The sequence below is a fragment of the Macrobrachium nipponense genome, chromosome 11 (genome assembly GCF_015104395.2).
Source record: "Macrobrachium nipponense isolate FS-2020 chromosome 11, ASM1510439v2, whole genome shotgun sequence".
Lineage (NCBI taxonomy): Eukaryota > Metazoa > Arthropoda > Malacostraca > Decapoda > Palaemonidae > Macrobrachium > Macrobrachium nipponense.
This window is the reverse complement of record NC_061087.1, coordinates 20,029,443-20,054,610: the sequence shown is the minus strand read 5'-3', so window position 1 is coordinate 20,054,610 and position 25,168 is coordinate 20,029,443. Positions and strand designations below refer to the sequence as shown.

General features: G+C 35.0%; 1 long non-coding RNA gene across 1 annotated transcript in view; it reads right to left on the bottom strand.

Annotated features, from left to right (window-relative positions):
* LOC135216527 (uncharacterized) overlaps positions 1 to 25,168 on the bottom strand; it is a 209,699-nt gene that overhangs the window by 121,922 nt on the left and 62,609 nt on the right. Inside the window, exon 2 of the long non-coding RNA XR_010314913.1 lies at positions 4,289 to 4,327. This is a non-coding gene — a long non-coding RNA (uncharacterized LOC135216527). The remainder of the gene's footprint in view (positions 1 to 4,288; positions 4,328 to 25,168) is intronic.

Sequence of the window (25,168 nt, the reverse complement as noted above, 5' to 3'; positions counted from 1 at the left end):
TTTTATATCTGCTAATCCCTTTCTACCTATTCCAATTGTTGCTTCTACGATTAACCGCTAAATTAAGGATATCAAACTATTTGAGAATAAATAACTAGTGCAGAATTCAGAGAGAGAGAGAGAGAGAGAGAGAGACGAGAGAGAGAGAGAGAGAGAGAGAGAGAGAGAGAGAGAGAGAGAGACGTTATAAGCGATTTCTAATGCATCTCTACAATATGAATTTATATGTATATGTTATGTGTATGTGAATATATATATATATATATATATATATATATATATATAATATATATATATATATATATATATTATATATATATATATATATATATGAGAGAGAGAGGGAGACAGACAGAGAGAGAGAGAGAGAGAGAGAGAGAGAGAGAGAGAGAGAGGGGGGGGGGGGGGTTGGAAACAACATTGCCAACAACAACAACAACACCAACGTATACCTTAACAACATACGGAAAAAAAATTAAAAAAATTAAGGATCAAATAAGACGCTAATTAGGACAGCAAGAGTAATTAGGACGGGGGACCAGCTACCAATCAAAAACGCTGACCATCTGTTCGAACCTCCAGAGCTTCGGGGTTGGTCCGCCACGTCAACCGTCCTTTGCGGATCACGCCCACAATTAAAGACCAATTATAAAATTGGTTACTTAAGGGTCATCTCTGTCCATTAGTGCCTCAAGATAAAAGTAATGCGCCACTGCAGGCCTTCCTACGATACGAGATAATGACCGGTTAAACGGAGAGAGAGAGAGAGAGAGAGAGAGAGAGAGAGAGAGAGAGAGAGAGAGAGAGAGACTTGAAGAGTAACTAGGGTTTGGTTTGCAACTGGACGATCTTGAACTGAGGTATTCGAATTGAAAGGATATATTTTCCGATTAATTATTTTTAGTTTCTCTCTCTCTCTCTCTCTCTCTCTCTCTCTCTCATAAATACTCTATGAATGCCTTTCATGCCTACACAATTTTTTCTATTTAGAAATACAGTAAAATAAAAATATATGTTTTCCCTCTCAAGATTAATTCCAATGGGCTCTGTCTCCTATGTGGAATTCAGTTCACTCACTTTTCAAAATCTTCCTTCTTTTTATTTTTTACATATTACAAAAGTGTACTCACTTTTCCCTTTCATGTAATTTTAGACCATTCAATTTGATCAAAGTAATTTCCAAGATCAACAGCGTTGTGTGAGATCCTTCTCCATATAGAAATTTATTCATTATAAGCCAAAAGTACATCAGTTTTCAATATTTGTTGTACTGTTACCTTCTGCTTATTTTTGGAGAAATATTAAACAACTAAAGATGTTCCAGACTTTTCAAGGACTTTACTGTACTCATGCAAATTTTCCCGTGATTCACCGCACTATTTTTTTTTTTTCTTTTAAAGACTGTAAGGAAAGGGGGGGGAGGGGGGGGAAGGGGGGGGGGGTGTTTTTTGTAGTAAGAGCCTTCTAGAAGTCCGGGAGATTCAGCTTCCCGGTACTTTGCAATTCTTTCTTATTCCTAATTCCATTATACCCAAATAATCAAGTTCTCCTCTTTGTGTATTATATTCTTCAAAATCTCACCTTTTTTTTTTATTTAATCTCTTTCTCTAACTACTGACTTTGAGTATATTCATAAGAATTTCTTCCTTATTTCGTTCTTTCTTTCTTTCCCAAATGTGGGGATTCTATTCAGCGAAGTTCGCCGGATATTAATAATTGTTCAGTAATCATAGTAATAGTATTTCATTTCCTGTAATTTTGCAATAGGGAGTCGAGATACGTAACCAATAGGCCCAGTTAATTATCTCCAACAAATTTACAGCAACAAGTCTTCAAACTATTATCAATAAATTTACAGCAACACATCTTCAAATTATCATCAATAAATTTACAGGAACAAGTCTTCAAATTATCATCAATAAATTTACAGTAACAAGTCTTCAAATTATTATCAATAAATTTACAGTAACAAGTCATCAAATTATCATCAATAAATTTACAGTAACAAATCTTCAAATTAATATTAATAAATTTACTGCAACAAGTCTTCAAATTATTATCAATAAATTTACAGTAACAAGTCTTCAAATTATTATCAATAAATTTACAGGAACAAGTCTTCAAATTATCATCAATAAATTTACAGTAACAAGTCTTCAAATTATCATCAATAAATTTACAGTAATAAGTCTTCAAATTATTATTAATAAATTTACAGCAACAAGTCTTCAAATTATCATCAATAAATTTACAGTAACAAGTCTTCAAACTATTATCAATAAATTTACAGCAAAAACTCTTCAAATGATCATCATTCAACTGTACTTCATTCATTTATCATAAATCCTTGCTTGCTCCCCTAATACATGTTGCTATACTTGTATACGGGCTTTACTGAACTCCTTCTGTTCATGAATACATAAACAAATTGCTGAAAAACTATCAAGATTTTTTTCGAGTGAATACTTTTGCAGAACTTCTCATTACAAAAGCCGGTGACCACTACTACTATGCGACGCCAGCTCATGTTCCTAAACCAATCTGGGTAAAAAAAAAAAAAAAAAAAAAAAAAAAGAGAGAGAGAGAGAGAGAGAGAGAGAGAGAGAGATGCTGACTTTTGGTTTTCTCCTTAGTTTCTCCAAAGCTAGTTTTCCCCTAAAAATAAAAACCGTCACAGAAAGCGACCTTAAATCTTGAAATTGATTAGATATACGACAGCAAATGACCGATTATCAGGATAATGAATGGTTTCATTCATCAAAGTAAACGGCTGACTTTATGACGGATGACTTCATTCCTGGGCTCGCCGGCAGAGAGAGAGAGAGAGAGAGAGAGAGAGAGAGAGAGAGAGAGAGAGAGAGAGAGAGAGAGAGTCCGATTTATGGTCAGTGGTAGTTTCATGCAGCACGATCCCTGTTATAAACTCCGATGACGGACTTTTGAAGAACGTCTTCGTCCTTCTACCTACGGCGAGAAGGGTTTTTTTTTTTTTTTTTTTTTTTTTTTGCTTGACTCCGCGGAAATGGATTAATAAATTCGTCGTCGATCGGGCGAACCTCGTGTTGTGATTGTTGCTTGCTGTTCTTCGTGTGTGTGTGCGTGTGTGTGTGTGTGTGTAATGCCTGTATATGTGACGTACTACCACTGCAAAGTACAACTCCAAAGGAACCTTTGCAGTCGCAGAGTGACAAGAGCCTATTAATTAAAAGGCCACCTCCATTTTCAGAGCCTCTGACTTCTGCCAAGTTTCGCTTCCAAATACCTCACCAGAGAATGGACGAAGCAGCTTTCCCTCCTCTTGTTTCATCAATGAAACAACGAAACAACAAAGCTTTCCCTCCTCTTGTTTCATCAACGAAACAACAAACAACAGTAGATGCTTGACGATGCTTCACGTCACAGGTCTGAAACAGCGCGACGGGACCAAGGCCATAATAAGTCGAGACGTTTCAAAAGAGTATAAGAGTGAAGTGGTTTCGGAATCCAGAGCCAAGCTTGCTTTGAAATTCAGGAAACGGTACAGTGATCTTATCAACTCGGTCCATAGGAAATTCGAAAATAAATTCAAGTTCTCGTTCTTTAGGAGAATTATCAAACTAAAAGCGTTCGTTTAATTATTCACGTCCAAATGAAATTTTAAAATAAATCAGGTTCTCTGGAGAACTTTGGATATTAAACATTCATTTATTTACAAATATCCACCGGAGATTTGAAAATAAATTCTTTTTATTTTTTAGAGAACTCTAAACTATAAACATTCATTTGCATTTAACGTAAAAGGAAAAATGACGTTCGGTTATATGCAGAGCCAAAATCCCCTTAAAATGTCGAAGTGTTTAAATGTACTGGTAAAATTAAGAAAATATCTTATTCTCTTCGCAAATTCTTATCGCCTTTCTTTATTTTACATTATCGCCATTACTATTCAAAAGCAGTTTCTATTCACATGGATCAGGGAAAATATGTCCGTTTTTCCTAACGATGCTTCAGCAGAAGAGCAACCCAACTGTGTAAATAAATATAAAAGAATGATAAAATAGAGAAGTACAGAATAGTAGAATAGAAAATAATAGTACAATTATGAACGGAAAATCAACATACTAGATACAGACAAAAACAAAAATGAGTTCATGAATATATGGAAAGTATTAAAACAAAATTGGCAAGGCAATTCAGAGTAAAAACTAAAAAAAAAAAAAATGTAATAATGGAAAAAGGGTTTACATGCGTGTATGGACGCCATAATCTAAAACCTCTGCTATTGACACAGGTAAAATCATTAACATACCTCGGCCACTGAAGGGTCTCGGAGAGGCTTCCTAGCCATCTGCAAAGAAGAAAATTGAGGTGATACAAAACATTTGAGTTTCAAAACACAATTCATGAATCATCTGTTGTACAGACATGCGCATGATCACCTCTCATTTTACATATATTTTACTTCTTTCCAACACAAATATTATATATATATATATATAATATATATATAATATATCTATATATATAATGTATATATAATTATATATATATATATATATATATATTATATATATATATTTATATAATTTGGGTGATTCAAACATTGTATTTGTTTTTGCTAATGTATGCTATCCATTGTGTTCTTGATAAGGCTAACGGAGCTACACTAAAAGCAATGAAAGGAGTTGCAGCTAGGGACCGAAGGGACGCTATAAAGAACGTTAAGTAATGCCTACATTGCACCACACGAGGTGCAATGACCGCGCTCCTCCTACTACGGAGTGAATTTATAGGTCGAAATGCTGTTGTTAATGCTGCATATAGAAATGCATTATTTAAAACTGTGTAGACAACTCAAAGTGCCGAGGTACAAAGTCATAAATTGTAAGTATACTGTCATTTACGTCTACAACTTACTTCAGGTTCAAACCCCACTTTTTACCCTATTATATTTCTCCGGGCCATTACAATTTAGAAAAAAAAAACACCTATTAGACAGATAAAAAAAAAAAAGTCCTTCTTATTAACATTGATGACTTCATTAGCTGACTCATCTTGAGACAGATGAAACGTAATCTTGAAAAGCGATGGTAGCTCGCTCGTTTCAGCTTAGATAAATATGGATGTGCAACATCATTATATAGGCCTGAGTGGGCAAGTGGATCCTGGCTGGGAGATCTCGTGCGTTCATTGGAATCATTACAAGGAAACTAAGCATAATCTCCTCTATTTCCCCTTATATATGTATATGTGTGTATATAGTATAATAATATTATATAATATATATATAATATAAATATATATATTATATTATATATATGTATATATCTATATATATACATACATATGTATGTATTTATATATCTTAACAATTAAAACAGCAACATTAAATGTGTGCTATAGAAGACACTGCAATATCTTAAGATATCAAGAAGCGAGAGAATATATTGATTTCAACACTTAGAACGCACACCTTAGTTATTAATCTTTATTACGGTGAAAATATAAAAGAAACTGTTTCTGTATCAAAATTCGATGGTAAAACATTCAAGAAGAAACGTTGAAGCAATTTTTCTATAAGTATTAAGTCACGATTTTTGTAAGAGGTCTCCAAGCGAGATATTTCATGATTGCAGAATGTTAGTTCCTTGGAAATTCACGATACCAGTGCCCTACCCTCTCCACACACACACACACACACACACACATACACAGAGAGAGAGAGAGAGAGAGAGAGAGAGAGAGAGAGAGAGAGAGAGAGAGAGCACCTCCAAAAAAAAAGGGTGATAGAGAGAGCATGCACCTCCACCAAATAGAGAGAGAGAGAGAGCACCTTCTAATAAGAGAGAGAGAGCACCTCCACAAAAGAGAGAGAGAGAAAGAGCACTTCCTCAAAGAGAGAGAGAGAGAGCACCTCCACAAAAAGAGAGCGCGCGCACCTACACAAGAGAGAGAGAGAGAGAGAGAGAGAGAGAGAGAGAGAGCACTTCCACAAGAGAGAGAGAGAGAGATGAGAGAGAGAGAGCGAGAGCACCTCCACAAGAGAGAGAGAGAGAGAGAGAGAGAGAGAGAGGACACTTTCTAAATAGGAGAGAGAGAGAGAGAGAGAGAGAGAGAGAGAGAGAGAGAGAGAGAGAGAGGGCGCGGAAGGAGAAAAGATAAAACAATCTACCTTATTACTAAGAAGAGGAAAAGGTGTCCAACCAAAAGGTAAGGCACGACGGAACTGCCTCGTTTGGCTGTGTCAGTTGATTGGCTAATTACGACTAACGACGGGGCTCGGAAGACACTGATTGGCAGTTTATCCTGGGTGGTAAAACGAGCCTTGTGGGTAACCTAAACCTTTATGGGGTCGACAGCATCTCTCCTCTCCCCTCCCTATCCACACCCCCATCCCTAATCACCCCCCTAACCCCCCACCCCCAATCTTCTCCCCAGTTTCCTACATCATCGACTCTTACTCCATCTCTTCCAGACCCCCAATCTACAAGTATTTATTTCTTCACTATCAATCTCTCTTCTTCTCTTCTTCTTCTTCTTCTTCTAACTCATCCCTTCCACTCTGTTCCTCTAATTTTACCTCTGGCTCCAGTTTAGAAAATCACAAAGCAATTATAATTGCTTTATGTTTTTTTTTTTTTTTAGAAAAGATAAGAAAACATTTCTCACTGCTGCAATATTAAGAAACGGGGAGTTTTTCCCCGATTCAAAATTTCGTTCTATACGAACTCAAATTGGCTGTTACCGGTATTTTCTGCCTATGGAATTTTCCTTCCTCCTCCGCATTTACCTTTTAACATCTAGTATTTTGTCTTCATCTCGAGAATGGTCTCTCTCTCTCTCTCTCTTTCTCTTTCTCTCTCTCTCTCTCTCTCTCTCTCTCTCTCTCTCTCTTTTAATGAATGTTCTAATGCTTAAATTAAACGCAGCCCCAAAAAACTTTGTCGACAGAAAACAATATAACAACCACATATAAAACCAAAGTCTCTCTCTCTCTCTCTCTCTCTCTCTCTCTCTCTCTCTCTCTTTTTTAATGAATGCTCTAATACCTAAGTCTAACACTGTCCCAATAAACTTTGACCAAAAAAATATGACGAAATATACACCGAAGCTTCATCTCTCTCTCTCTCTCTCTCTCTCTCTCTCTCTCTTTAATGACTGCACTAACGCCTAAAACCAACACTGTCCCAACAAACTTTGACAACAAAAAACAATATGACCAAATACACAACTAAAGCTCGCTCTCTCTCTCTCTCTCTATCTCTCTCTCTCGTCTCTCTCTCTCTCTCTCCCGTAAGTAGCCATCTTGCTTGGTGAGTCGTACCGCGTGAAGTCAGATTAATCAACAGATATCACAAGTTTAACATACGACTAGAATTTGAGAAATATCTAGAAGTGTTCGTGAACTATCGGTGATAAGATTAGTGTGAAAATAGTAGGATAAAGCGTCTTCTAAGTTAGTTTATCAAGTGTAATACTATAAATCAGAACAAGATGGCAGTAAGTTCCAACTGCGGGAAGAGGTGGCGTAATTTGGCGTGTCTAGCAGATTCGCAATACGATGAGGTAGCAGGAAGGGAACTGGCATTTCTCATCTATGAAATCAGCAACAGTCCTAACCAAAAAGATACAAAAGCATTCATAGATATATTAGAAGGATATAATCCTTCAAACTGGAACAAATCTAATGAAAACATCTTGAAAATAATTGAAGAAGTTCCAAATAAAATCCAAGTGGTCAAGAGACTCATAAAGAAAATATACATAAACCAACATATTCCGACAAAGAAAATGAATAAGGTGAATCTTGTGAATATCCTAATTGATGCATTAGGAAAAAGAATGCCAAAAGCATGCAAACTGTGTAAGGTTTGTATAGCATAGTCAATCCACAAAAACCTAATCAGAAAATGTGCTGCATGCAACATTCCGGGGACCCATCACAGTGTGCTGAGGTAATACAAGATTTGAGAAAAGATACAAGAATTTTTGTCAACATGTCTATCATGGATAGACAATGTTATTAAATCAAGATTGAATGTACAAATAGTTGAGGATGAAGAAGAAGAGGAAGAAGAAAGAAGAAGTGAAGAAGAGGAAAACGGAAGAGAAGTAAACAAAAATGAAATGACAGAAAAAAATAAGGAAAACCAAAGAACAAGATAAAAGTATGGATGCAGAGATACTCATTGATACTACATATGAGGCAATAAAGCAGCATACCTACGAAGAAATAAATTACGAGATGACAACAGAAAAGCAAATCCCGAAGAGGCTCTACCCAGATCTATACAATGACGGGAAAGAGGAAAAAATAGACAAGAAAGACAAAATCTGCAAACCTTTTGAAAAGAGGGAATTGCAGATTTGGAGAAAGATGTTACTACAAACATCCTAAGATATGTCAAAAACTATGAAATATATGGTAAATGTGCATACTTAGATGGATATGGGGATGATTGCAGAGATCTGCATCAAAAATATGTAAAAAACCTAAAAGAAGGAAAAGGATGTAAGTTCGACAAAAAATGCAAATATATGCACCCTGTAGCCATGAATCATAATCAAATAAATAACCAACCAAGTAATAAAATCCAAAATAAGAAAGAAACAAATAAAGAGAGAAATCAAGAATATCAGGTAAAAGAGAAAAGCAAACCACCAATGAGATATGCAGAGGTGTCAGCAAAAAATTTCAAAGCATCAGCTCCGAAATTCTACTCAAGAGATAATAAACTGTATTTATTATGCAAGAGGATATTGCAGAAACGGAGAAAATTGCAGATTCAGACACAAAATAGAATAATTATGATGAAGGAAGATCAAATATTAGGTGGGAAAAGTTGGATTTTTTAATGTCAGAATTTCTGGAAATGAAAAAAAGAACAACATACCAGAACAGGAAAGAGACATGGGAAAATCCTTATTACTACCAGTATTAAATGAAGGAGAAAACACGCAAACCATCATAGTGATGGAATGCGCGAGGTTTAGTTACGAGTAACTCAAAAAGAAAAATAGAGTACTTAGAAGAACTAACCCAAAAATGAAAAGAAAATAGATATAATGAATATAAGTGAAACCTGGTATTCCCAAGATGACTGGGAAATGATGATCAAATAAAGGGTTCCAAACTTATAGATCAGATAGAAAAAATAGAAATCAAGGGGGAACCGCAATATATGGGAAAGACAAAAAAACAAGGAAAAATATATGAGAAATATAGTAACTCAGAATGTGCACTAATAGGGCGGTAGAATTTGAACTGAAAAAAACTTGATGAACATAGTAATATATAGACCTCCTAATACTAAAGAGTTTGACTTAATAATTGAAAAATTGGATGATATATGTAGAAATCACAAGGACTGGACTATTCTCCTATCTGGTAACTTCAACTTTCCTTTCGTGGTAGAATGGAAAAGAACGAATAGGAGATTGTGGTTGTACTTATACATATAAAAAAGAGAGTAATAGTAGTGCAGAAGATAAGAGGCAATTTGAAAAGCTATTAGATATGCTACTAGAATAAACATTCAACAAATAAATCACCTGCCAACAAGAAAGGAAAATACTTTAGACCTAGTATTTGTGAACGAGATGAATTATGTTAAAGAAATAATAGTTTATAATGCGAATATTTCAGCCATAATGTCATAGAATTAACAGTTCATTCCAAAGCAAGTGAAAATAGAGATAAGCAACGAAATGAAAAAGTGGGAAGGATATGGAAAATACAACTTCTACAGTAAAAATATAAAATGGTCAGAAATTAATGAAGAATTAACAAAGATTGGGATAACATTTTCGTAAGTGATGACATAATGGGTAAATACAGAGATATTATATAAAATGGGATTAAGGAAAATAGTCGGAAAAAAAAAAATATATACCGAAGAAGAAAAGTAAAACATCATTCATTGCTATACCAAGACACGAAGGATCTTGTTCCAGAAAATCAGAAAGTGGAAAAAAGGTCTTGCAAAAGAAAAAAATGCATGGAAAGTTATAGAACTAAAAAGTAAGATAGAAAATGCAGAACAAAAGATTATACAATCAAAAGAAAATGAAAAACGGGACTTGGAAGAAAAAACCCTATTAAATATCAAGCAAAACCCCAAGCTATTATACTCATATGCGAAGAAGATGAATAAAAGAAGAATAGAAATAGGCCCTCTGAGAATTGAAGGGAGATTAACGAATGAAAAAAGGAAATTTGCAACATACTGGCAGAACGATATAAGAGAGAATTCACCCCTAGAATAGATAATGAAGATAATGATATAGAAGTAAGGGATGAAAATAGTGAATATTTAGCTGACATAGATATTAATGAAGCTGATATTGTGCAGGCTATTAATGAAATAAAAATGGAGCTGCTGCAGGGCCTGATGGAATTCCTGCTAATTTTGTTAAAGAAAGTAGTTCATTCTATCGCAAGCCACTTGCAATATTATTAAGACAAAGTGTAGATACAGGCAAAGATTTATGATGAGCACAATTAGCAATATTTACCCCTACTTTCAAAAGTGGATCAAGACTAGAGGCAAGTAATTAATAGGCCTGTGAGCTAACATCACATATATGAAAGATGTTATGAAAGGGTAATGAAGAAAAATATTATGAAACATTTAATAAAAAATAATTTGTTTTAATAAAAAAGGACAATATGGTTTCGTACCCGGAAAAAGTACACAAACCCAACTGTTAGTCCACCGTGAGAACATATTCAAAAATATGAAAAGCGGAAATGAAAACAGATGTGGTTTATTTAGACTTTGCAAAAGCTTTTGATAAAGTAGACCAATAAATATATTAGCGAAGAAAATTAGAAAAACACAAATATCGTGGATAAAGTAGGAAGATGGTTAAAAGAATTTTACACAACAGAAAACAGATAGTTATTGCAAACGACGAGAAATCGGATGAAGTCAATGGTAATATCCGGTGTGCCGCGCAAGGTACGGTGTTAGCTGCAATACTGTTTGTTAATTGATTATGATTGAAGACATAGACAATAATGTGAAGGATTCGGTAGTGAGTAGTTTCGCAGATGACACAAGAATAAGTAGAGAAAATACTTTGTGATGAAGATAGGAACGCTCTACAAAGAGACCTTAACAAAGTATATGATTGGGCAGAGGTAAATAGGATGTATTTAACTCTGATAAATTTTGAATCAATAAATTATTATGGAGACAGAGAAAGAAAGCTATATGCATATAAGGGACCTAATAATGAGGACCATCACAAATAAGGAAGCAGTTAAAGACCTTGGTGTGATGATGAATAGGAAAACATGTTATGCAATGATCAAATAGCAACTCTGTTGGCAAAATGTAAAGCAAAAATGGGAATGTTGTTACGGCACTTCAAAACAAGAAAAGCTGAACACATGATTATGCTTTATAAAACATATGTTCGTAGTCCACTTGAATATTGCAATATGATATGGTACCCACACTATCAAAAGGATATTTGCACAAATAGAGAGTGTACAAAAGGTCCCCCTTTACAGCTAGAATAGAAGAAGTTAAGGACCTAGACTACTGGGAAAGACTACAATTCTTAAAAATTATATAGTCTAGAAAGGAGAAGAGAACGCTACATGATAATTCAGGCATGGAAACAGATAGAAGGAATAGCAGAAAATATCATGGAACTAAAAATATCAGAAAGAGCAAGCAGAGGTAGATTAATAGTGCCCAAAACTATACCAGGAAAAATAAGGAAAGCACACAGACATTAATCCACTACGCACCAGCATCGATAATGCAGCGTCTATTCAATGCGTTGCCAGCTCATCTGAGGAATATATCAGGATGTGAGCGTAGATGTGTTTAAGAATAAGCTCGGAACAATATCTAAAAACTGCATCCCAGACCATCCAAGATTGGAAGATGCAAAATATACCGGAAAATGTACTAGCAACTCTCTGGTAGATTATTAGAGGTGCCTCACACTGAGGGTGGGACTGGGGCCAAACCGAACAAGATGTAAGGTCTGTAAGGTAAGGTCTCTATGTTTTTAATGAATGGTCTAATACCCAAGTCTAACACTGTCCCAGAAAATTTAAAAAAAAAAAAAAACTTTGACAACGGAGATACATGACCAAATATACACCGAAGCTTCATCCCCCCCACCCCCCCCCCTCTCTCTCTCTCTCTCTCTCCTCGTCTCTCTCATCTCTCTCTCGTCTCTCTCTCTCTCTCTCTCTTTTTAATGACTGCAGTAACGCCTAAATCTAACAATGCCCCAACAAACTTTGACAACAAAAAACAATATGACCAAATATACACCGAAGCTTCATCCCCTCCCCCCCCCCCCCTCTCTCTCTCTCTCTCTATGTGTGTGTGTGTGTATGTGTGTTTTAATGAGTGCTCTAACACCTAAGTCTAACACTTCCAATAAACTTTGACAACAAAAAACAAGATGATCAAAAATACACTGAAGCTTCATCCTCTCTCTCTCTCTCTCTCTCTCTCTCTCTCTCTCTCTCTCTCTCTCTCTCTCTCTCTCGAGTAGTGCCATTTTGCTTGGTGAGATGTAGCTGTGCACAGTCTGATTAATCAACAGATATCACGCGTTTAACATACGTCTAAAAATCGAAAAATATCTAGTGTTCGTGAACTGTGGGTGATAAGATTAGTGTGAAAATAGTAGGATAAAGCGTCTACTAACTTAGTTTATCGTGTGAAATATTGTAAATCAGATCAAGATGGCAGTAAGTTCCAACTGTGGAAAAAAATGGCGAAATCTTGCGTGTCTAGCAGATTTGCAATATGATGAGCTAGCAGGAAGGGAGCTGGCATTTCTCATCTATGAGATCAATAACAACCCTAATCAAAAAGATACAAAAGCATTCATAGACATATTAGAAGGATATGATCCTTCAAACCGGAACAAATCAACAGAAAAAATCTTGAAAATAATTGAAGGAGTTCCAAATAAAATCCAAGTGGTCAAGAGACTTATAAAGAAAATTTACACCAATCAACATATTTTGACAAAGAAAATGAATAAGGTGAACATTGTGAATATACTAATTGATGCAATACGAAAAAGAATGGCAAAAGCATGCAAACTGTGTAAGGTGTGGTATAGCACAGTTAATCCACAAAACCTGATCAGAAAATGTTCGGCATGCAACATTCCAATGCATCCTCAATGTGCTGAAGTCATGCAAAATATGAGTAAGGATACCAGAGTATTTTGCTCAACATGTCTATCATGGATAGACAATGTTATTAAATCAAGACTTAATGTGCAAATGTAAGTGTTTACATAATAAAAATATGGAATGTTAGTCCATATATATAAAAGTCTAAAACTAAAGAGGTCAACCAGATTGCTTGCAGGAATGTGATCAGACTAGAGACGCTAAAGATGACGTATACAATAAGTATGTAAGCTAAGATAACATGCCGTCACCTGTAGTCATTCAATTGTTTATAAACATTAGTCCAAGCTCCTGCTTGAGACAACTACCCCGACCTATTATTCAAACGGCCCTACGTTGATCTGTAGCGTGTCTCATTCGATTGTGTGTTCGTATGAAACTATGTCATCTGATAGTATGTTCATATGTTCGAACTACTGTCTGTTCCTTCATAACTTGTAACAGAGATGGTAGACGGGCAGAACAGAGTTAGCTATCGTCATTAGAAGACCTGTACCTCTTTACCTAAGCTTTATCATGTAGAGGAATAGGATTAGCCATCATCATTGGCAGAAGCGATCAAGCTATCGTCATAGAAGATTGTACGATCATACCTGATCTTCATGTAAAACTTCAGAAGAATATACTATTTTTATATTTCCTTGTGTTTTTCTACAAGAACCCTCACCGAACCATGAGTTTAACTCATCGTCGTAAAGATAATACCGACTTCGTAAGTGATCTACAAAACCCCAGACACTCCATTGAAGATGGAAGTGCAATACCAACCGACTTAGCGTATAGATTATCGCTAGTCTAACATTACCTCATAGGGCGCATTATCATACAAGGCACAAGCCCAATAATTGGTGGCCAGCGGACCAGAAGAACTCTACAACGTCCTACGAAGAAAAAACAGAATAATATAATCATGAAGTCAACGACGACGAAAGCAGCAGATTCTTCAAGCAACCTAGTATCATCATTAGTGAGCGACTTCAGAAAACAACAAGATTCGTCAAGCAACTAGTATCATCGTTAGTGAATAACTTCAGAAACAAAACCGACGTGTCTTTTTCTTACGACAACGCAAGCTTCGTCTCTCATTAGAATCATTCAAGAAAACATCGTTAGTGAGCGTTTCCGGCACTGCAAGAAACAAACGAACGCGTCTGCAGCATCGGATTTTCAAGGGCTCGAATCATCGAAACAAACGCGCAAGGGGGGAAACTGAAGCCAAACCAGGTCGTCCGCTAAATAGAGAAGGAGGACCGAGGCGTGTGTCGTTATCGGAACACCGTGACTTCCCACACAAAATCAAGCTAAGTACAATTTTTTTATTTATTTGTAGTTAACTTTTGAGTGTTTCCTTTGCAGGTCGAATTTCGTTTTATTTCTGTGGCTGAAGTTACGAGACATTCTTAAATCTAGTTTTTTTACAGAAATTATCTACATCATTGAGATTTCGCTACTGCGAGTTTTTATCTTTGAGTGTCTGTTTCCAGAAGTTCTTACTGAAATATCATAATCATATACTATGTTAATTTTATCATTTTGGGTGATTATTAATCCCTTACGTAACAAATCTTATGCGTTTACGCAGTGGTCTATTTATACAGATGCATGGATAGGGGGTCGTTAAGCACCGTAGTGATTAGAAAACACACAAAAAAACAAGTGGAACACCCGTACAAATCTATATAAATTAGAGGTAACACTATTTCGGGTCATGACATTAATGCTCCTTTGCAAAGTCCCGATCGCAGTTTTAGCCTTGAGTTTTTTTTGAGTTATATAAAATATCGAACCTCAATGACTCAACTCAACTTTAAAAATATGGCTGGATTGCAAGGAATAACATGTCTGTAAAAAACTTTCATCAGGCTAAATGCGCTGACCAGGATCCCTCACTATATCAAATTTTAGCAAAGAATGAAGTACAAACAGTTAATATTGTATGCAGTAGTGATAACTTATCTTATTAGTAATCGCTCAGTTCCTAATAGTTCGTCATTCATTGCTTATACGTAACCAGCAACATAATGCTAAAAACACACAATACGTTGCCGATGGTAATAAAGAGAAGGATCCTAATTATTACAAAAAGAAATAGAAACAGTAGCCCGTTCAGAATCAAACAAGCAAACTCGGTGACTGTGTCACCTAGTCAAAGCGGTCAAGGTTAGTTAAATCTGCCGAGTTTTCAAAGCGAAGCAAATTCCACACAATAAGCGACTCTAGCAGAGTGGGGAAAAGCGATGTTGGTTCATACATACCGATATCTTTTGAACTAAAAAGGATTTTTCCTATGAAACACACGACCGTATAAGTAATCAGAGCAGGTTTTCGTTTTAATTTTAATACATTAAGTTATAATAAATACTGGTGGATTGAAGCCCAACTGTACGCGCCGTAAAAATTAGAATATCTTGTTTATTTCTTTAATACACGTAATATCTTGTATTTACGGACTCACCGTCTGTTGTTCGAACTTCCCTAATGAGAAGTCCGGATAAGCGAGCGCTTACAGATACCTCTATAGTTATAAAAACATTGATCTGTATCTAGCGTAATTGTAAGATTCATCTAGGGGTATACAAAATATTATCTTACATCCTGCAAAATAAGGCGTGTTTATCAAAGGGAAATCCTATAAACCTTCAAACATATTAAAATCCGTTTGAACAAAAATGAGACAGTTAATCAAATAATAACTTATATAAAGGAACTATACATTTGTCTCATCAAATCGTAACATTGTTCAAATGACCCAACAGAATTCTCCCACAACCGCAGTCGCACTTTGCACGCAAAATTTCGAGAAACATGCACACCCTCGAATGTCTTAAGTGCGTGTAAAAAAGACTTTGCTGGGAAATGAAATTTTAATCCTTCCCGACTCTGAAATATAACGATTTCCGCGAACAAAGCCCTAAAAGTATACATATCGTGGATACGGAAGTTATAAATATCGCATTTTTTATTGTTGCTAATTTTTAATCACGCCCAACCAAACCAGTCGTGGATGAATCTCTCTGATAATCTATCTAAAGTAATATCCGTAAAGTCATTCAAGCAGAGGTGATTCAGCAGAAATTTTTTTTTATCTTTCACCTGAATACCAGGAAGTTTCTCCCATAGCGAGTGATTCTCTGGGAGAAAAAAACGGATGTCATTGAAAACGAAATACGGTCTAAGGACAAACATAAAGCTATATTACGTACCTTCGTGTAGAACCCCAATGAAACTTTCAAAATAGAAAATAAATGACGAAGTTGAAAAATGTTAGTAATAGGAGTCATTAGGAAATCAAATAAGCCCATATAATTTTTCCCTCAAATGTCATGCCATAAAAGATCGGACTTGGCGTATCTGCGTAGATTCTGTCGCTTAAACAAGGAAACGACTTCCGATAGTTTCCAGTGCGATGTACCGACGACATCTTATCTCTGTTAGGTTGGAATAAATTTTTTTCACCAACTTGGACTTACTTAAAAGCTTTTACCAGATACCATTACCTAAGTGATTGTACCTCATACTCCGTTTTCAGCACACTCAGGGGACATTATCAATTTTTTACGTATGCCTCCGGCTTACGTTGCGCCCCAATTACAATATAGTGTTTGGAGACTTTTAGGGGATAACCTACATGCCTATATGAATGATCTTGTAATCTTTTCTAATACCTTAGAAGTACATTCACATAAAGTAGAGCTAGTGCTACAGAGACAAAGACAAATAATCTCAGAGTAAAATATCTAAATGTGAGTTTTTTAAAACCGAACATGTTTATCTAGGTTTTATGTGTCTGGTCAAGGTCTTAAAAGTAGTCCATGGTAAGGTGTCGGCTATTCATAACTTTCCGGTACTTATTAACGTAAAGGGGGGATACAGCACTTTTGCGCTGTAGTGGGTATTACAATCGTATGTAAATAGGTAACTCTTCAATGATGACAGCTCCTTTAACAGATCTTACGAAGAAGAGCGTAGATTTATTATGGTCTGAAAAGCATCAACAGGCGTTCGATATCTTAAAAGCGGAAAATGCAGCTTACCTAACTTAAAAATCCCTGATTTAAATAAGGAATTTTTTTTTATTGCAACAGACGCCTCAGACCAAGGGGTAAGAGGGGATACTACTTCAGTAATATGATAAACAGTTCTTCCCTATAGCTTTTTTAATTCACGTAAAACTAAAGCCCTCTGAAAGTAAATATGCAGTAATAGGCAAGGAAGGGCTAGGTATCTTTAACACTAGTACATTTTAAGTTCATAATCTATGGCTATCCTGATAAGTCCTTTACTGAAACATGAGTCCTTTACGAGTTTTTCAAAGGCTTTGGTAATCACCGTCCAAAAGGAACTCGGTGACAAATGATCATTCAGTTTATTGGAGCCAAGATAAGATAGCTACCTGGGAAAGCAAATATCATAGCTGACGCATTATCCCGCAATCCCGCACCATACAGCAAAGAACCATTAATTGGACTAAAAGATATAGAAACATCCGTGCCTATTGTTAAAACCGTATCTAAACAAGAAAATTCCTTAACCCAAGAGATCGCGAGCATGAATATCTGGGTCGGAGCGCAGAACTGTTACAACTGAACAAAGCAAGAGTCAACAGACATACCCAAACAATAAACACTTCGGACGGAAAACAGAGTCAGCAGCAATAAACACAAACAATAAACACTTCGAAACGGAAACAGGGTCAGTGGCTAGGCAAAAAAACCAATAAACACTTCGAGCAGAAACCCTAAAGCAAAAATATATTTAAAGTATGTGTATCAGAATAATGTAATCAAATGTAATATTATATGTAGGTCCGTGACGAGGAAAACCCGAAGAAACACAGCAGATGACTAACGACCAGGTAGTAGTAATAATCTCTCTCATACCAATCGTCATAAACTGGTTGCATTCCGTCATCCAGGGTTCCCTCCCTTTTTCACAGGAAAGCCAAATCACTGTTTTCTGGCCTACAATGCTTACAGATATAAAAAGCACATAACTGATTGTAACACGTGTCATGAAACAAGGGACCAAACAACTAAGACACCTGTCATTTTTTAGGGGCCTATCCTGTGCCAAATCAATCCTTGAAAGAATATACGTAGAATTATTAACAGAATTACGAGTCTGACAGAGGGAATAAACACTTCTTAGTGTTAATAGTTCCTTGACACGTTATATAGAAGAATTAATAGCACTAAAAACAAACACCGCAATTGAGTGCGTTAGGAATATTTATGAGTGCTAAATCAGTAAACATGGAATTAAAAACACATGATAATCTGACTCGGGTGGTGTAAATCAATAATAATCTCCATAACACGTGGTGTGAATTCCTTTCCATTAAGAAAACCAATAATATATTTTATCACCCAGAGTCAATCGGTTTGGTAGAATAACTGATAATTAAATAGGAAGTGTCAATGTCTTACGAGTTACAACTCGTGATGTTGGATCCGGACTGGATTATAGCGGTTCTCGCGGTTTTAAATACCTTTATCATTTATATCTTGTATCTATAGAATTGATGCCGCAAGTAGCCTTATACGGTACGCCGCGGGCGCCTCGAACACTTTTCCAACATATTCAAGCCAACCATTAATTTATCAAATATATATATATATAATAAATATATAAAAAAAATAAGATAAATATGGATACAAGTGGAGTCAATATAATACACTCCGTAAGAAGTCGGAAGGGTTACAAATTATAATAAAAAAGGAATCACGATAAAATCAACTAAGCAAAACGTAACCATTAAATATCCAAATATATATGCGTAAAGATTTGAACTCTAACTTAACGCTTTAGTAATGACAAATAAGCTAAAAGTTCAAAACACATATCAAAACCTACTGACATATTGTCTGTCCCGGTGATTTATATTCGTAGTCAATGAAAAAAAAATTAAATAAATAAATAAATAAATAAACTAATAATAAATATAATAAATAAAACAAAATAAAAGAGATTTTAAAGTCAGGAAGTCTAGAAGTGAAAATGTTATCTATGGAATAATCCTATATGAATCTTATACAGGGCTAATAATATATATAGAATTTGTATGGAAACCTTTTTCCATATAGTTTGAATAAGGAATATTTATTTAACATAATGCCAACATGAAACTAATATATTGTTCAATTTTGGTACTGTTGTTTTTTTTTTTTTTTTTTTTTTCAGACATTCTTCTCATGCGGGTGGAGAATTAAAACACTAAAATATCATTTGAAAATACTAAAGTCGTATCTCTTACAGCAAGTAACGTAACTCTTAGCTGGCTGAGAGCAATCTCCTGCCAAGTGACGACGTCATCATTGCCGTATCAGCATTTGTTCCTTTTCACCTCAATAATCTGCTTACACAGGCTTCATCTGTGTGTCGTCTCTGCTTGCAAAAGCAGATTGACTGGAGAAAGGAATGCTTAGTTCATGAACTTCACATGTGGTTCATAGGTCACATGACAGGCCACATAACATATTCTTATCCGTGTGTGTAATGCAATTAGTTAAGGACTTGTAATCATTTTAAAATTAATGAACAAATATAAAAGCAAATAGAATTTCTATAACAACAAAATGAATTAATTTTTTTTTTTCTGAACCTCATAGACATTTAGAAGTATCAAGATATGTATATATGAAATATTTACTTGCAACATTAGCCTATTACAATTCAAGTAAAACATTCATGGGAAAATGTCACATTTTCTTGAAAAACCCAAAGTTTATATAGAAATTAGTTACATAGTGGGTTTTTCGTTGCATCTCCTACCTATTAATAATTTTTTAATAGTTAACCTCAGAGGATGCGCACGAGAAAATTGAATATGAAACTTTTGTTAGGGCACATAGAATCATGATTAATATTCTCTTTGACTCTTATGTTGCCTGGCAATCTTACAATTAGCTCCGTTTTCCACTTCTTTGTCCTAGTAACTTTACTTACTACCAGTAATATCGAATTTTCTTTGAGATTCGTAATGATATCTATTTATTTTTTATAATATGGATATTTTTACAAGTCATCATAGACCTGGATAGGTTCACTCATTGTTAATGCCATGGATAAAAAAGTTTGTACAGCGGACTCTTTTGAATTCCGAAATATCAGCGAATTCATGTGGGTTAAGTCTGGTCTAAATGGCTCTCTCCCCTCCCCTGTATTTGGATGTCGTCTGAATTTACTTTGCCCTTGTGACAAGTATGATTTCACTTGCAGGCTGATTAATGGAACCGGTTACAGTATCCTGCAGTATGAGAGTTTCACATCGCAACTTCAAAAAAAAAAAAAAAAAAATCGTTCGTCGCAGCGGACGACTACAGTCAAGTAACAACCGCCTACAATGTGAAAGGAATTTCATGGACTTCTTCGACCGACACCGTATCTCGTCGTTAATCTCGTTTTAATGCGGAATGCTCCAGCGGCTGTCGGAATTCGACTACAAAAAGGGACATACTTCCGACAATTACGACCCGAAGGATATTCAACTCTACTTTGCTGGCGAAGGACTCGTGCTGGGATGATCTATTCATCGCGAACGTAATCGTGTAGCTTAGGATGCAGAGAATAAGTATGAGCGCAAAATAGAACGTTGGACCCCCCCGCCCAGGCAATTTTCCCCTTGTTTTAACCATTGAAAAAGGCCGTTTCAATTGGCTAAAGGTGGTTGTCTGGAACTGTGTAATGGACGAAAAGTTGTTCGAAAGCTAGTTAAAAGTGAAGTAGTATAACCTCGGTCATGTATCCTATATATATAAAGTATCATGTATCCTATATATAATTGATCATAAATAACAGAATCGAAATATATTTTTTGCGTGTACGCAATAGGAATCTCTTATATAAATGATCATAAATAACAGAATCTAAATATATCTTTGCGTGTACGCAATAGGAATCTATTTAAAGTGCACATATATTAATCATAATTATATGAATCCATATACATATGTATAAACAAATCAGGTAGCCTATAATCAATCAGTTACCTTTTACCTTAACAATATCCGCAGATATATAACATTTAGCATAAAAATCAACGAATCAATCAGCATAACCATTAATAACTTTATCAATTCATATATGCAATTTTTTATCAGTTAAAATATGATTTTTATCATGTTAATCTTCATTCTATGCAATTATCAGAGTACATTAGTATTTTCTGTAGCATAAGTATCTTAAATAGATGAAGTGAAAACTGTATCATTATATATCATGTGATCACTATTATTTACCAATATCATTGTTTTATATTTTATTACTTGAATCAATTCATGTACACCATGAATTTTTATTTACTTATATATATATATATATTCACATAGTGTCTGTATCACACTCCTATAAGTCAAATGCAAGTCAAGTTTGAGTAATATTCAGTAGTTGGTTTTGGTAGCTGACCGAGCTAATGTAAGTGTTTACATAATAAAAACTATGGAATGTTAGTCCATATATAAAATAAAAGTCTAAAACTAAAGAGGAGTCAACCCAGATTGCTTGCAGGAATGTGATCAGACTAGAGGACGCTAAAGATGACGTATACAATAAGTATGTAAGCTAAGATAACATGCCGTCACCTGTAGTCATTCAATTGTTTTATAAACATTAGTCCAAGCTCCTGCTTGAGACAACTACCCCGACCTATTATTCAAAACGGCCTACGTGATCTGTAGCGTGTCTCATTCGATTGTGTGTTCGTATGAAACTATGTCATCTGATAGTATGTTCATATGTTCGAACTACTGTCTGTTCCTTCATAACTTGTAACAGAGATGGTAGACGGGCAGAACAGAGTTAGCTATCGTCATTAGAAGACCTGTACCTCTTTACCTAAGCTTTATCATGTAGAGGAATAGGATTAGCCATCATCATTGGCAGAAGCGATCAAGCTATCGTCATAGAAGACTTGTACGATCATACCTGATCTTCATCATGTAAAACTTCAGAAGAATATACTATTTTTATACCTTGTGTTTTCTACAAGAACCTCACCGAACCATGAGTTTAACACATCGTCGTAAAGATAATACCGACTTCGTAAGTGATCTACAAAACCCCAGACACTCCATTGAAGATGGAAGTGCAATACCAACCGACTTAGCGTATAGATTATCGCTAGTCTAACATTACCTCATAGGCGCCTTATCATACAAGGCACAAGCCCTAATACAAAATAGTAGAGGACGAAAAAGAAGAAGAAGAGGAAGAAGAAGAAGGAAAAATGGAAGAGAGAAGAAAACAAAACTGAAATGACAGAAAAAAATAATGAAAACAAAGAGCAAGCAAAGACAAGAGTATGGATGCATAGATACTCATTGATACTACATATGAGGCAATCAAGCAGCATACATACGAAGAAATAAATTACGACATGACAACACAAAATGATATCACGAAGAGGCTCTACCCAGATCTGCACACTGATGGGATAGAGATAGAAAGAATAGAAAAGAAAGACAAAGTCTGCACCCTTTTGAAAAGAGGGAATTGCAGATTCGGTGAAAGATGTTACTACAAACATCCCAAGGTATGTCACAATTACGAAATCTATGGTAAATGTGCATACCTAGACGGCTATGAGGATGAATGCAGAGATCTACATCCAAAAATATGCAAAAACCTAAAAGAAGGAAAAGGATGTAAGTTCAACAAAAAATGTAAATATATGCACCCTGTAGCCATGAATCAAAATCAATTAAATTATCAATTAAATAATAAAATCCAAAATGGAAAAGAAACAAATGGAGAGAGAAACAAAGAACATGAGGCGAAGGGAAAAAAGAAGCCATCACCGCGCTACGGAATGTCAGCAAATAATTTGCAAGCATCAGCTCCAAGATACAGCTCAAGAGACAAATACTGTATATACAATGCTAGAGGATGGTGCAGATACGGACAAAATTGCAGATTCATACACAAAATGAAAAATTATGATGAAGGGAGATCAAATATATTGGAAAAGTTGGATTTTTTAATGTCAGAATTTCTGGAAATGAAGAAAAGAACAACATACCAGAACTGGAAAGAGACATGGGAAAATCCTTATTATTACCCATATGAAATGAAGGAGATAACACACAAACCATCATAGTGATGAATACACAGGGTTTAGTTACGAGTAACTCAAAAAGAAAAATAGAGTTCTTAGAAGAACTAACTCAAATTGAAAAGAAAATAGATATAATGAATATAAGTGAAACCTGGTATTCCCAAGAGAATGGTAATGATGATCAAATAAAAGGGTTCCAAACTTAAAGATCAGATAGAAAAAATAGGAATCAAGGGGGAACCGCGATATATGGGAAAGACATAAAACAAGGAAAAATATATGAGAAATATAGTAACTCAGAATATGAACTAATAGCGGTAGAATTTGAATCTGAAAAATTAATGAACATAGTAACATATAGACCCCCTAACACTAAAGAGTTTGACATAATAATAGAAAAATTGGATGATATATGTAAAAATCACAAGGACTGGACTATTCTCCTATCCGGAGACTTTAACTTTCCTTTCGTAGATTGGAAAGAACAAATAGGAGATTGTGGTTGTATTTATACATATAAAAAAAGAGAGTAATAGTAGTGCAGAAGATAAGAGGCAATTCGAAAAGCTATTAGATATGCTACTAGAATACAACATTCAACAAATAAATCACCTGCCAACAAGAAAGGAAAATACTTTAGACCTAGTATTTGTGAACGAGGTGAATTATGTTAAAGAAATAATAGTTTATAATGCGAGTATTCCAGACCATAATGTCATAGAATTAACAGTCCATTCCAAAGCAAGTGAAAACAGAGAGAAGCAAGAAATGAAAAAGTGGGAAGGATATGGAAAATACAATTTCTACAGTAAGAATATAAAATGGTCAGAAATAAATGAAGAATTAAACAAAGATTGGGATAACATTTTCGTAAGTGATGATATACAGGTAAATACGGAGATATTATATAAAATATTAGAGAAAATAGCGGATAAATATATACCAAAGAAGAAAAGTAAACATCGGTCATGCATACCAAAAGACAGAAGGATCTTGTTCCAGAAAATAAGAAAGTGGAAAAAAAGTCTTGCAAAAGAAAAAATGCTTGGAAAGTGATGGAACTAAAATGTAAGATAGAAAATGCAGAACAAATGATAATACAATCAAAAGAAAATGAAAAACGGGACTTGGAAGAAAAAACCCTAGTAAATATCAAGCAAAACCCCAAACTATTGTACTCGTATGTGAAAAAGATGAATAAAAGAAGAATAGAAATAGGCCCTCTAAGAATTGAAGGGAGATTAACGAATGAAAAAAAGGAAATATGCAACATATTAGCAGAAAGATATAAGAGAATTTACCCCTAGAATTGATAATGAAGATAATGATACAGAAATAAATGATGAAAATAGGGAATATTTGTCAGACATAGATATTAATGAAGCCGATATAGTGCAGGCTATTAATGAAATTAAAAATGGAGCAGCAGCAGGGCTTGATGGTGTCCCTGCTATTTTGCTAAAGAAAGTGGTTCATTCTATCGCAAAGCCCCTTGCAATATTATTAAGGCAAAGTGTAGATACAGGCAAGATTTATGATGAGCACAAATTAGCATATATTACCCCTACTTTCAAATGTGGATCAAGACTAGAAGCAAGTAATTATAGGCCTGTGAGTCTAACATCACGTATTATGAAAGTGTATGAAAGGGTAATGAAGAAAAATATTATGAAACATTTAATAAAAAATAATTGGTTTAATATAGAACAACGTGGTTTTGTACCCGGAAAAAGTACACAAACCCAACTGTTAGTCCACCGTGAGAACATATACAAAAATATGAAAAACGGAAATAAAACAGATGTGGTTTATCTAGACTTTGCAAAAGCTTTTGACAAGGTAGACCATAATATATTAGCGAAGAAAATTAGAAAACATAATATAGGGGACAAAGTAGGAAGATGGTTAAAAGAATTTTTGCACAACATAAAACATAGTTATTGCAAACGATGAGAAAT